Source organism: Triplophysa rosa, linkage group LG21, assembly GCF_024868665.1.
Source record: "Triplophysa rosa linkage group LG21, Trosa_1v2, whole genome shotgun sequence".
Lineage (NCBI taxonomy): Eukaryota > Metazoa > Chordata > Actinopteri > Cypriniformes > Nemacheilidae > Triplophysa > Triplophysa rosa.
In genome coordinates, this window is record NC_079910.1 from 4,748,913 (window position 1) to 4,761,937 (window position 13,025).

General features: G+C 39.4%; 1 long non-coding RNA gene across 2 annotated transcripts in view; it reads right to left on the reverse strand.

Moving 5' to 3' along the window:
• The window catches only part of LOC130545475 (uncharacterized), a 44,401-nt gene that overhangs the window by 20,352 nt on the left and 11,024 nt on the right, over positions 1–13,025 (reverse strand). For both annotated transcript variants that reach the window (XR_008961651.1, XR_008961652.1), the window contains exon 2: positions 12,212–12,337. This is a non-coding gene — a long non-coding RNA (uncharacterized LOC130545475). The remainder of the gene's footprint in view (positions 1–12,211; positions 12,338–13,025) is intronic.

Genomic DNA, 13,025 nt, shown 5'->3' on the forward strand with positions numbered 1-13,025 from the left:
AAAGATGGTTATGAACCGTAATTAATACAATGTAAACCTTTAAATTAGAAAGTGCTGAACTGTAAAAAAGATGGTTATGAACCGTAATTAATACAATGTAAACCTTTAAATTAGACAGTGCTGAACTGTAAAAAAGATGGTTATGAACCGTAATTAATACAATGTAAACCTTTAAATTAGAAAGTGCTGAACTGTAAAAAAGATGGTTATGAACCGTAATTAATACAATGTAAACCTTTAAATTAGAAAGTGCTGAACTGTAAAAAAGATGGTTATGAACCGTAATTAATACAATGTAAACCCTGGAATTTGACATGTATAAACTGTTTTTATAACAGCATAAACAAGTAAATTAGACAGTTATGAACCGTAAAAAAGAAAATTATCAACTGTAAAATATACGGTACAGTGGGTGCAATCCCGTAAAACCAATAACGTTGCAACCGTACTTTTGACGGTAAAGTTCTGGCAACCACAGCTGCCGGTTTTTTTACCGTAAAATTTACGGGAACTATGTTTATACTTGTGAGATGGTTTCAGTCATACTCTGTCTGATAGAAATTTGTTAGCGAAACTGGTAACTTTACCTCTTCTCTGCACCCCTGACCTGTGGCCTTCCACAAGGCTCTATTTTAGCTCCCTCTCTATTTTCTCTCTACATGTTACCTTTGGGCTCTATTCTCGTAAACATGGCGTGTCATTTCATTTTTACTGCAGATGATACCCAAATCTATCTACCAATTAAAAGAAACAATTCCACTGCGATTACTTCTCTTGCGAAATGTTTAGAGGAGGTCAAATCATGGCTAGCCCAAAATTTCCTCCTCCTAAATGAAGACAAGACCGAGGTAATTGTTTTTGGTCCCAATGAGAACTCTAAGTGTACAAGCCCTGATTTAGAAGGTTTATCTGTTTTTAGATCCTCACGGGTACGTAACCTAGGAGTTCTTGTTGACCAGCAGTTAAAATTTGATAAACATATCTCTTCTGTTATCGGATCCAGTTTTTATCAGCTCCGCTTATTGTCCAAAATCAAATACTTTCTCACACCAAAAACTCTAGAAATGGGTGTTCACGCTTTTGTTACGTCTCGTCTAGATTACTGCAATTCTTTATATTGCGGTATATCTAAGTGTTAAATTGCTCGTCTTCAGCTTGTTTAAAATGCTGCGGCCAGACTTCTTTTAAAGTGTCGTAAACATGAACACATCACTCCAGTTCTTAAATCCTTACACTGGTTGCCAGTTTGTCAGAGAATAGACTTTAAAATTCTCGGCTTTGTATTTAAATCCCTACACAACATAGCCCCTGTCTACCTCTCTGAACTTCTTCATCTCTACACCCCATCCAGAAGCCTACGATCCTGTGACCAGGCATTGTTGGTAGTCCCTCACGTTAGGCTTAAGCGTAGAGGTGAGCGTGCATTTGCAGTGGCAGGGCCTCGACTTTGGAATGCCCTGTCCCTAGAGATTAGAACGGCCCCTTCTCTGTCTGTTTTTAAGTCCCTGTTAAAAACGTATTTGTTTTCCTTAGTGTATTTACCACTGTGATATTGCCATTTTTTATTTTTAAATGGGTTGTATTAAATTTTTTACTATAATGTTATGGCCTTTTTTTAATGGGTTGTATTAAATTTTTGTATGGTCTATTTCTGTATATGTAGTAAAATTTTGTTTTTGTATATGTAAAGCACTTTGGTCAGCCTGGTGGCTGTTGTAAATGTGCTATATAAATAAAATGCACTTGAACTTAAAGAAAGCACTCAAGAACATTTTTTTATATTATACATTTTTAACATTAATTAGATATTACTTCATTTAACTTCAACAAGAAGTTATTGAGTTAATAGAACTCAACAGAAATACAAATAAAGATTCGTAACCGCCCACAACCGAACCAAAGGCAATGCTTTTCTGAACAATGGTAACCACAAAACTCAAAAATATAAACTCTTCAAAACCTTAAAGATAAATGAACATTAAACACTAACAAGTTTTTCTTTTTACTGAAAAAATGCTGCACTTATTTAAGAAAATAACTCTCAAAATGCAGTTATACGCAAAGCATGCTGGGAAATAGAAGTCCTCTGCCCAATTGTAACTGTTTTATGTTAACACAACACGACTCCTTTATGTTGTCCCAACATGAATGGATTCAGTTATATGATGAAACATAAAAAAATCATGTTGTGACCAAATTTTCCAAAAGTTGTGTTGATTTAACTTAAGCAAATTAAGTAAACTGAACAAACAGCAAAAGTCATTTTTTGAGTGTAATTCCATTTAAACCAAAACGCATTTAATTCTTTACGCTCTTGGTAAATAGTTTTCATTCATTGAATGTCTGTGATTACTTTCATTGTAAGCCTTGTCAAGACATTCTCTTTTAACAAATAAAACTAGTTTCATGAGGAGGTTCAGGGTAATTCGTAAACTAGAAAGGAAAATTACCTTTTTCAAATATTTATCGAAAAGTCAGTAAAGTTTCTGCTCTGATTTAGATAATACATAAGCACTGAGCCAAAGAGCAACTCTATAAGTTCTTACTCGCTTCATATGAAAGACACTTATCTTTGATTCTCTTTGAAAACATTTCATAAAGCCTATGAGGAAAATCATTCCCCGTTGTGTCCACTATCTAAATCTAGGATGTCTGTGTCTTTGTTTTACTATAGGAGGCATAAAGCAGTGTGAATGAGTCTGAAGTGAAGATTGTTGGGATTAGTAGCTTTATGTGTCTAATTTTTGCTTTAAATTATTCACAGTCAGCCAGTGACCGAAAGAAACTTGTCAGAGAAACTTTCAAATTGTCAGCGGCCCCATTGTTCTTTAGCAAGCGCGTGTACATGTATGTGAGTTAAACAAAACACGAGTGAAATGTTCGACTAATCCGAAGATTCCAGAAAAAACAGCTGTCAGCGTTCAAGGCTTAAAGAGACGTTTATCAACTTAATGTTTGTGTGCGTATATGTTTCCCTTTCAAACGCGCTACACCGCAATTCATTAACATCGAAGCGGTTGGGTGGCAGCTTAGAGAAGAGCTCGCGCGCTGGCTTATTCTGGGAACTGGGGTTATAAAAATATCACATATTGGTATGCTGCACAGACAGATCCAGGTATAATTTAGCATGTGCGCTGTCAGTAGTCACTGACATCAGCCCGCCCACCTCTCTAAAGGTCTCCTGCTCTTCCGTGGTAAGTCGTGGAGAGCACACATTCTCACGCCGGTGCGCTCCAGTTACCACAGCAACCGGGCTGAAGCAGCTTATTGTACATTCCACACACAGTTCCCGACCTCTCCGTCCTGAACAAGTCAATCAAAGAGCATTTCTCGCATTTAATTCTTTATGAACGAGTTGTTTACTCCGCGACACGCACCTGTTTTAATCTAGAGACGCACAAAAGAGTGTCAGTGTAACCACACCGGCTTCATTGAATGTAAACAATGATGACGACGACAACACACGAGTGAACACGCTTCCTAGTGTTGTTCTGCTGGGAACAATAAAATGACGCAAACATCGGTCAGATCAAAGAGTGATATAAATGTGACTTTAACAGATCATCTGGCGACAGCTGGTTTAAAGGGGTAGTTCATTAATTCTTTCATCATTTATTCATCCTCATGACATTTTAAACCTGTATGACTTTGTTTCTTCAGCAGAACACAAAAGAAGATATTTTGAGGAACTTTGATAACCAAACAACATACTGACTTCTATTGTATGGACAAGAAAGCACCGAGACGTTTCTCAAAATGTTATTTTGTATTCCAGAGAATAGTCATATATAGGTTTTGAACTATCCCTTTAATGTGCTTTATATACTATCTCATTATATACCACACAATGTCTCATTTTGAAATAAATGGGTAAACACATCTTACAGAACAGCACAAACATTTTGGAAAACTTTTTGCACTTTGTAACTTATTTACCCTTCATGAAAACAGACGCAGACAGCCAAGGCCCTGAAATTTAGACCGCAAAGTACACCTGGAATTGAAAGCACATCTCACTGTTTTTCAGAAATGTACACTTTGTTCTATTCTTGGCTTTTTATTTGGAATTTATCATCATCACTTTTTGCAAACAGTGAAATTTGTCTGACCTTGCTGAGAATACGAAACATCCCGGAAATCGCATCGCCTTTTGCTTATGATGCTGAATTGGTTTTCTTTTTATCCATTAATATGCATAAACACAGTTGCAAGAGCTTCCAGTGCTTTTTAAAAGGGTCACATGTAAAGTGTTGTTTTAACTGATGCATATCAGTACTTGTAAGTTCAACTCCAAGCGTACTTGCAATTGAATTTACACTTCAGTGGAGTTTGCATGCAAGTTCAACTCAGTTTTAATGGACTTTCACATAAAAGCGAAATGTGCAACCTGGTTGAGCATAACTCGGCTATTAAAATTAAAATATCTCATAACATTTAGCAAATGAAAAATGTGCAAAAATGTTCAATGAAAGGCTTAGTATTTACACATCATCTCTGTCATGAACTACCCAGCCACGCTCTTGGTAAATAGTTTTCATTCATTGAATGGCTGTGATTACTTTCATTGTAAGCCTTGTCAAGACATTCTCTTTTAACAAATAAAATTAGTTTCATGAGGAGTTTCAGGGTCTAGTGCTTCAATATTTCTGCGTTTTTTCAATTCTTCCAAAAGTTTGAGACACAAATTATTCATAGAAACATGGTCAAGGTCATAATCCTACCAATTTGTGTCTGCAAAAGCAAAAGAACATTACATGTGAAGCGTTCCCTGTTTTGATTTTTCGCTTTTGAAACGCATTGAAATATTCCTCCACTTTCCCCATTCAAAAGCTGGCAAAATTTGTTTCAGTCAAAACCAGCGTATTCTCTTTCCTCCATAACTACACATACTCTGTATTTTTATTTTCGGCATTTTTATACTTTAAATTGATGTCTGTTCAACCTTAGGATTGCATCCTTTCTGTCGTCGCTAAAATAATTGGCTTGTAAAATACGTCAACCTGCTGTGATAATGATGTTTTTAAACAGAAAAACATTGTTAGAGAGCTTCGTTTAGCTGGAGAACTAGAATGAGTCGCTAGTTCCGGCTGATCTGTGGAGATGGCTAATGTGCGGAGCCGAGGGCAAGCGGAGAGACATTAGCTGTCTGCTTCACATTAAAAGAAAGTGACTACGCTTTCTGCACATCCTAATTGCTTCCGTTGTAAAATGTTTACACATATTTTTTGTGACATGACTCCACCGGCACGTGGCAGATATCGCTGTTTGACTTTTCATTATCTTTTAAAGTTCTGTCAGTCAGTGTTAGCTTACATCGTGTTCGGCACGAGCGAAGGCTTAAAGGGATAGAAATGAAAAATATTTCATAATTTACTCACCCTCATGTCATTTCAAACCTTTATGACTCATTTCTGTTGAACACATTTGAAGAACATTAAAAGTGTAGGCCTACTTGCATGACTAAAAGCCGCCAAGAGGGCCGCTCCTCTCTCCATCACTTCCTGTCTCTCTTCTTGTACGTTTCAAATAAACCCACACTTAGTTTTGCACCTTTGTGATTTCTCTTCTCTCTCATAGATGTTGTGGACATTCAAATTTGCCTTTAAAAACTTCACAACACACCAGCCGAGGAGCTCGCATGCATTAAGCGAGAGGGATTATTCTGACGACAAAGGCTCGTGAAGTTCACCGCCTGCGTCTGAGGTGTCGCAAATCCACTTCTCACGACGGAGAAGTCTGGTTCTGTCCACTCCCTGTGTGCCGGCCACAAATCCACAACGAACAGCCCCTCAGATGTCACAGCAATCCATACAGCTTATACCACTAGGGATTTATCATGCGTCCAATACATCCAAAGAGCAGCCGGACAAGCAATTCATCCATTTTCGCTCTGAGAATTATCATTGTGCCTGTGGGAACAGACCTAAACCTTATTCTCAGTGCCATGGCAACTGTTAACTTATGATTCTGAGGCTCTTGTGCGTGCTCGAGAGGCCGGTGGATGTGGAATAGGAAATGTAGAAATGAGGCGGACGAGCCCGGAGGTGAATGCCCAAATAATTTTCTGCCACAGGTCCTTTCCTTTACTCTCATTTTCTCTTCCTTTTTGGCTGACCTCTCTCTATGTTGTCACCTCTATCAAGTACGGGCCAGCGGTTAGCAACACAGGTTGTTAAAGTAAGTGCCCGTGATGTGTTTTTGTGAAATGGAGGGGGATGAAAACGGATGAAGGTAGTGCTGTAGTACTCGTTACGTTTTTTTATCATCTCAGACTTGTCTTGGACTCTTTGGTATTTGCACTCGGACTTGTCTCGGACTTGGTCTCGCCAAATGTTCTAGTCGGTCTCGACCGAGTCCAGATATATATATATATATACTGTATATACTGTATATATATATATTTTTTCTCCTTCAAATCAAAACATTGACAGAGCATGCTTCTTGTGATCCGAAAACTGTTGCCGACTCTCGACTCAAGACCGAGAACCGCGCGTGTTCATAAGTTCTCTCTTCACACAGCAGTTCAGTTCAGTGTGTGCTGTTGGTGTAACTAATTAACTCCGGTATATTGGTTCAAGTCCTCGGGACTGTCATGCACGCTAGAAAGTGAAGAACTGAATTAATTTGTGGGTAATATTAAGTGTTTACGGGAGACGCCAAACGCGAACAATTCAGGTGAACTGGTTCGACCGGTTCACTAAAAAGAAAGAACCGGTTCAAATGAACGATTCGTCCACGGCGCGAACTGAACAGCATCAATCATTCATCAGGCACGATGTCAGCGAGCAGCGGCATAATAACATTTGATTTTACAAACCATAAAGAATTTATCGACAGTGCGCTTAAAAGGAAACTTTTTGCAACAAAACTTTCTCCGAAACCTGTGGGACAACATCCAATTTTGTAAGAAACCTGCAAAGGCATCACAAAGAGAGGTCAGTTAATGCCATGTTTCAGAGTTAGCATTGCATTTGAATATTTTTAGAAAGTAGTTATGAGTTTAGAAAGTAGGGCTTAAAGATAAGATTGATCGTATTTTTATTGTCATTGCAATATGAACATGTTATGTAAGTATGGGCACCGAAACGTGCTTTTAAACGAGCCGTGGGGCCTCTGCTCTTTCTGGCAGCTCCTCTATCGAACACACACGAGCACGTGCAGACGCACACACACACACACACACACACACACACACACACACACACACACACACACACACACACACACACACACACACACACACACACACACACACACACACACACACACACACACACACAAAGGTGTTAAAAAGTTCCTTAAAAATGTGTGAGGGGGGTTGGTTACTTTGGGGGGACACTAAAAGCCTTAAAGCCCAATTTATGGTTCTGCGTCGGACCGGCGTAGCCTACGCAGAGCCGCGTACCCTACGCCGTAGCCTGACGCACACCTCTCCAAAAATGTAACAACGCGTCAACTCAACGCGGACCCTACGCGGACCGCAAGCGCTGTGATTGGTCTGTTTGAACCCCTCCCTCAGGTCAAAAAAACTCAGCGATAGCATCATGTTTACTCGAACGCATTTCCGAATGAATTATCTAAGTAAATTATTTGTGCTTCTGTATTTAACATCTCAAGCTGCAACAAAAGTGACCGTTTACTTGCCACTATCACTGCTAATGCTTCTCAAACGAGCTCATTCTTCTTCGGCTCTTGTCTTGGTTACACAAGTAACACGCGCGTGGACACTGATGCCTAGTGGTCATTGCCTGTCGACGCGGACAACAAGGCAGAAGTGTAAATGAAAACCGTGTAAATGAAAACCGACACGTAACCTACGGCGTAGGTCCTACGCACGACTATAACTTAAGCTTGAGTCATAAGTTCAAGAATGTGAACATATTCAAGTGTTTGCTGGTTATTTGTTACATTTTCTATTGGCAGAATTGGATTGTTACACTTCAATACAAAAAAAATGTGAAGTTACACTTCGGCTTTGTGACTTTAGTGCTATACCTAAAGTAAATAAAATTACCTTATTTTAAGATAAAATTGTCTTTTTGATCATTACAAACAATAATGAAAATCATTATCTTAGAATAGATATGTCTCTTGCATCACAAAAATTCTCAATAGTTAAGTATGTGGTCTTGTAGTCATGATTTTTTTTTCTGTCTCTGTCTTGACCGTCTCAATTGGACTCGGTCTTGACTTGGACTCGAACCTCTTTGGACTTGGACTTGTCTTGGACTCGACAACGGTGGACTTGACTACAGCCCTAGATGAAGGCTTTGGGAAGTTTGATGACTCTTCAACAAGTTTTACTTTAGGCTGAAGACTAGCAAAAAGACTTTTGGAAGCATTTGGGAAATGTAAGAAGATTATTCGAGGCTTCCACATTATTAGCGTCTAAAGCTTAGCAAATCCATACTAGGCCAAAAGTATCAGAATAGTTACTAGTCACACTTATTAATGGCTTTATTTTCGGATTTATGATGTGTCATGTGTATGTGTGATCTGTGTAGAGATCTCTAGATAGGAGTCATGTCTGGGTCAGGACACCCATCAAGGCGATAGGAACAATAAGACATCTTAACATGAAGAAAACTAGGTTGGCTCCTCACATCTGTGAGGACACATATTCTGAAAAATCTAAGTAATACGGCATGACACTTATCAACAACAAATAACTAAAATCAAACATAAAGCCTTATCTGATGCCCAATGAACCTCACAATTAGCTCAAAAAAGCTCCTAGTGTCATATAACACAGATAAAGACAGCCATTGTGAAAAAGTTCCTTATCAGCTAATCCACAGGAGAAAACGACTGCTTTCAGAAGTTATCGTTTGGTTTAATTGACACTCAAGAGTGAAATAAACACTATGGTGAAGTGCTAAAGACGAGAGCCACCTAACAGAAAGCATTCTCATTAGCAGGCGCTCTTTTAAGGCCGTCCTCATATCTATCTCTCACTTCACGAGATCTGAATTTGAATAAAACAATCTCTGGATCCAAACACCTCGCTTTCCTCTCTTTACAAGAAAAACGCATGATTAGATTTTCATTCATCTACAGAAAAGCAACAAATGAAAGCTAGTCTATGAACACGGTTCTGATTTTATTGAACCGTACTGAGGTATTTACAGCGTTTAAAACTGGAAATGGAGGTTAAAGGTTAATTAGAGGAAACGAAAATGCCACAGGAACGCAACGTCGCGCCAAGCCTGACAGAATGATTGACGTATTTACCTCTTTGTGTAAAACCCGTAAAATTAATCGACTTTCCTTTTTAAATCACGCTGTAATGATTTATAGCTACAACGGCGTATGCTGATGCTCGGAGCGGGCCAACGTAGGGATTCATAAAAATATCCAAGCAACACCCATTACCAGCGTTTTCCACCCACCTTACCAAACACTTCAACACAGGTTTTAAAATACGGTCGCGCCTCAGGATACGACAGCAACGCTTTCGCACCCTCACAGGCAGATGAAGGCATCGAGGGTTTCTTCAAATGGAAAATTGGCAGTCGCTCTCGGGTGAGGTGACCCTTGCCTGTCAGAGTGCTGAAATTTTCCTTAATGTTTCCATCTTGTTGGCTGCGTGGTGGCGTGGGGAAAGGGCAGGAAGTAAGATATTCGAAAACCCTGACCTTTTTGCCCAGCAGGCGTGCACGGCCATTTGACTGTTAAACAGCGGCCGCTTCATAGCGGCCTGATGGACCCGAAACGACAAGCGTCGAGAAGATGAGGTTATCAGAGAGAACTCATGATTCCAGGATCTCTGGGAAGGTACAAGGATTTAACTAGAATTATCTGTGACCTTGTCTTTTTTTGTCCATTTTACACTATTTGCCTTATTGAGTTTGGCTGTGAAACTAATTGCTGTGAGAAGGTTCTGTCATGAATTTAATTAGGGAGCATTTCACATTTCTTGTTGACATAAACTACAGAGTCGGGCAAGTCAATTCATTACTTTAAATTTTTCATTTTCCCTGCGACACTTTTGATATTACTGGAATCCATTTGCGCTTTACTTTTATTGTGCTTTTGACATGCATGCCAGCGAGCGATTCAACCAGTGTGATACGTTCTGTCAAACTGGTTTCAACTGAATTAAACCAATAATTAATCGGACCCTTTGTATTAAATTAGAACCCCAAATAATAATATGTTACTGACTCATATGAGGTCATAAAGCAAGGCAGAGCAAACACTGAACATTTTAGACTTCATGGAATGCATAAAGACATGACATTTGTAATTGTAACAATCTAAAATGAAAACAAAGGAAGTGATATCATAGAAAAGAGAAACAACCTGCAGGATGTGTCATGGGGATAGCAGGATTGATTTAATTGCTCCACAGCTAAATTATACTTAAAGAGACAGTTTACCCCCAATTTTGTCATTATTTACCCATGCACAATCTTCCCCTCTGCCATACCTTTCAAATTACTGCATTGAGATCGGTCATGTGGCAAGGAAACCAATGACTTTTTGTGACAATGATGTCACATAACAGGAATAAAACCACATTTAAACGAGGTGAAATTATGATTGAACTTAAATTTAGCGGCATTTAGTGGCAGTGTTGCGAATTGCAAACCAACGGCTCACTCCGCTCCTCCCCCTTCGAAGCACTACGGTGGCTGACACAGAACAAAGATGTTGTCACGTTTTCGCTTCTTTCCCGAAGGAGATAACATATTTATGAAACGCGCTAGAGCAGTTTGTCTGTTTAAGGCTTCTGTAGAAACAACATGGCGAATTCCATGTAAGGTTTAGCTCATTCTGGGGTAAGAAAGACATAACCCTTCATTAATTAAGGTATTTATACACCTACAGTTATGTATATTATATTGCATTTCTTTTAATAGATCCTCCAAAAAATGACACATTGGACCTTTAAAAGGATGGGTTCACCCCAAAATAAAAGTTCTGTCATCATTTATTCACCCTCATGTGATTGAGAACCTGTGGTGGAAAACAAAATAAGATATTTTGAGAAACGTCTCACTAGTTTGTGTCCATAGAACGGGGACGTCAATGGGGACCGATGTTGTTTGGTTTCAAACATTCTCCAAAATATCTTATTTTGTGTTCTGCAGAAGAAAGAAAGTCATACAGGCTTGAAATGAAAAGAGGGCGAGTAAATGATGAAAGTAGTTCCATTTTTGGCTGAATTTCATGTGATTTAGCTTTTGCTTTTGGAACTTGGCAGTTTAAATCACCAGTCACTTTGTGTGTAAAACAAAAGCCTGGATGTTCCGCCTAACATCTCATTTTGTGTTTCACAGACAAAAGAAAATAATACAAGGTTGAAACAACATGGGGGGTTGTAAATGATGACAAACTTATCATTGCTGGGTAAATTACTCCTTTAACAACCAACAGTTTGGACTGTGTGACTGTCACTAGGTTTCTCAGAGCAGTCGCTGTTATAAAGTCTCTCGCCCAGTGCATCTCCAGTAGGACAACACACATTCACAGCCCTGAAATTCAATGAATCGAAACCTCAAACAAAGTGAGAGACGAGAGAAGATGAGACGAAAAAGGAGCCCGGCCCCATTTTCTCCCGTTTCGTCATCGATTTGCCACCGCAGGTGAGTAGTTAGCATCCGCGTCTTCGCTTTGCGGTGAAGAAGCGATGACTGATCTGAGCAACAATTTAGAACTGAAAGGATTTTTTTTATGGCAAATTATTGATCGCCGCCTTTCTCTCTCACCCGAACCGATGCAGCAAGAAAAGCCTCCGATTAATAATAAGTGTGAATAATGAAGCGTGCGCTCGAAAAGAAATTCGGGTAGATAGTGGGAGATGGAAGTGGGGAAAGAGAGCTGGGAAAGCCCCCCCCACTGGGCTTCAGCGGGTTTCTGGCTGATCTTTCCCATAGATATCACACATTATCGTAATACGTATGATCCTCTCGCTGCAGAAAAGCTCCCCGTCATCATGTCAGGAAAAGAGACCATTACACCCTTGGACCCATTTGGTAACGGAGAATAATTCATGTGCCACGTTCACCAACCCCCATGCTTTCATTTAGGTCCCTTTGAAGTCTGCTTATTAATGATAAAGACATAACCCAGGAGAGAGGCTATTGGCGGGATTGTGCTCTCTTTGAAGGTTGTGCTTTTCTGCTGGTTATTAAACTGAATCAATGTGATGTGTGACTTTATCTAGTTATGCATTTTGAAAAGAAATCACTTTTTAGGACTTTTTCACCTCTTTGTATTTGTTGACTGCAGTATCGTCGTATCACCAGATGGAGGTGCCAACAAACAATCCTGTCTTCCAAAACACCACATCCGACAGACCTGTTGTTCCACATCCTTCCCTTTACTCCACCACCTGTAATGAAAAAATAATTAACACCCCACTATCAAACATACAGATCCATGCATGCACGCATACTGTATAAAAGCTGCATGCGCGGATGCGCTATATTTAAATGCATGCAATGCAGTTTGTGTGGGGGTGAAAATGCGACAAAAGCGCATCCTCAACTCCAGAACTGCATAGAAAAGCGAGTGATGAGAGAAAGGATGCAGCAACCCTCGAGCCTACTTAAGCTCTGAAGATGCAAGAGAGGGCGAGAGATAGGTTCTTTGCATTAGCCATCTGATTTTTGAAGACTCTGCTTCTCCCTGGTTGGAGCCAGTATAGTATAGCTCGCTCTAAACAGCCAATGCATAATTCAGAGATTCCCTTCCCTTCAAAAGGAAGCTGCTTTGAAATACTAAACTTTGAACTGCGGCACGCGAGAAAAGACACAAGGAGAGAGGAAAAGAGAGAGAATGATGGGGAAAAAGAAAAGCATACTAGGGTGAAAGAGAACAGGCTGTGTTATGTGAATATGTTTGTGGGCATTTTTTGTTTAAATAATATACCGAAATGTGTCGGGAAAAACACAAAGTGTAATGCAGAACCGATTTGCTATAAGCACTGAATATCCATCTAAACACATTAAGTTTAATCAACATCCTGCCATATAATGAAAGCAAGAGAAAAAGACCAATATTATCCTCCTACAAACAAA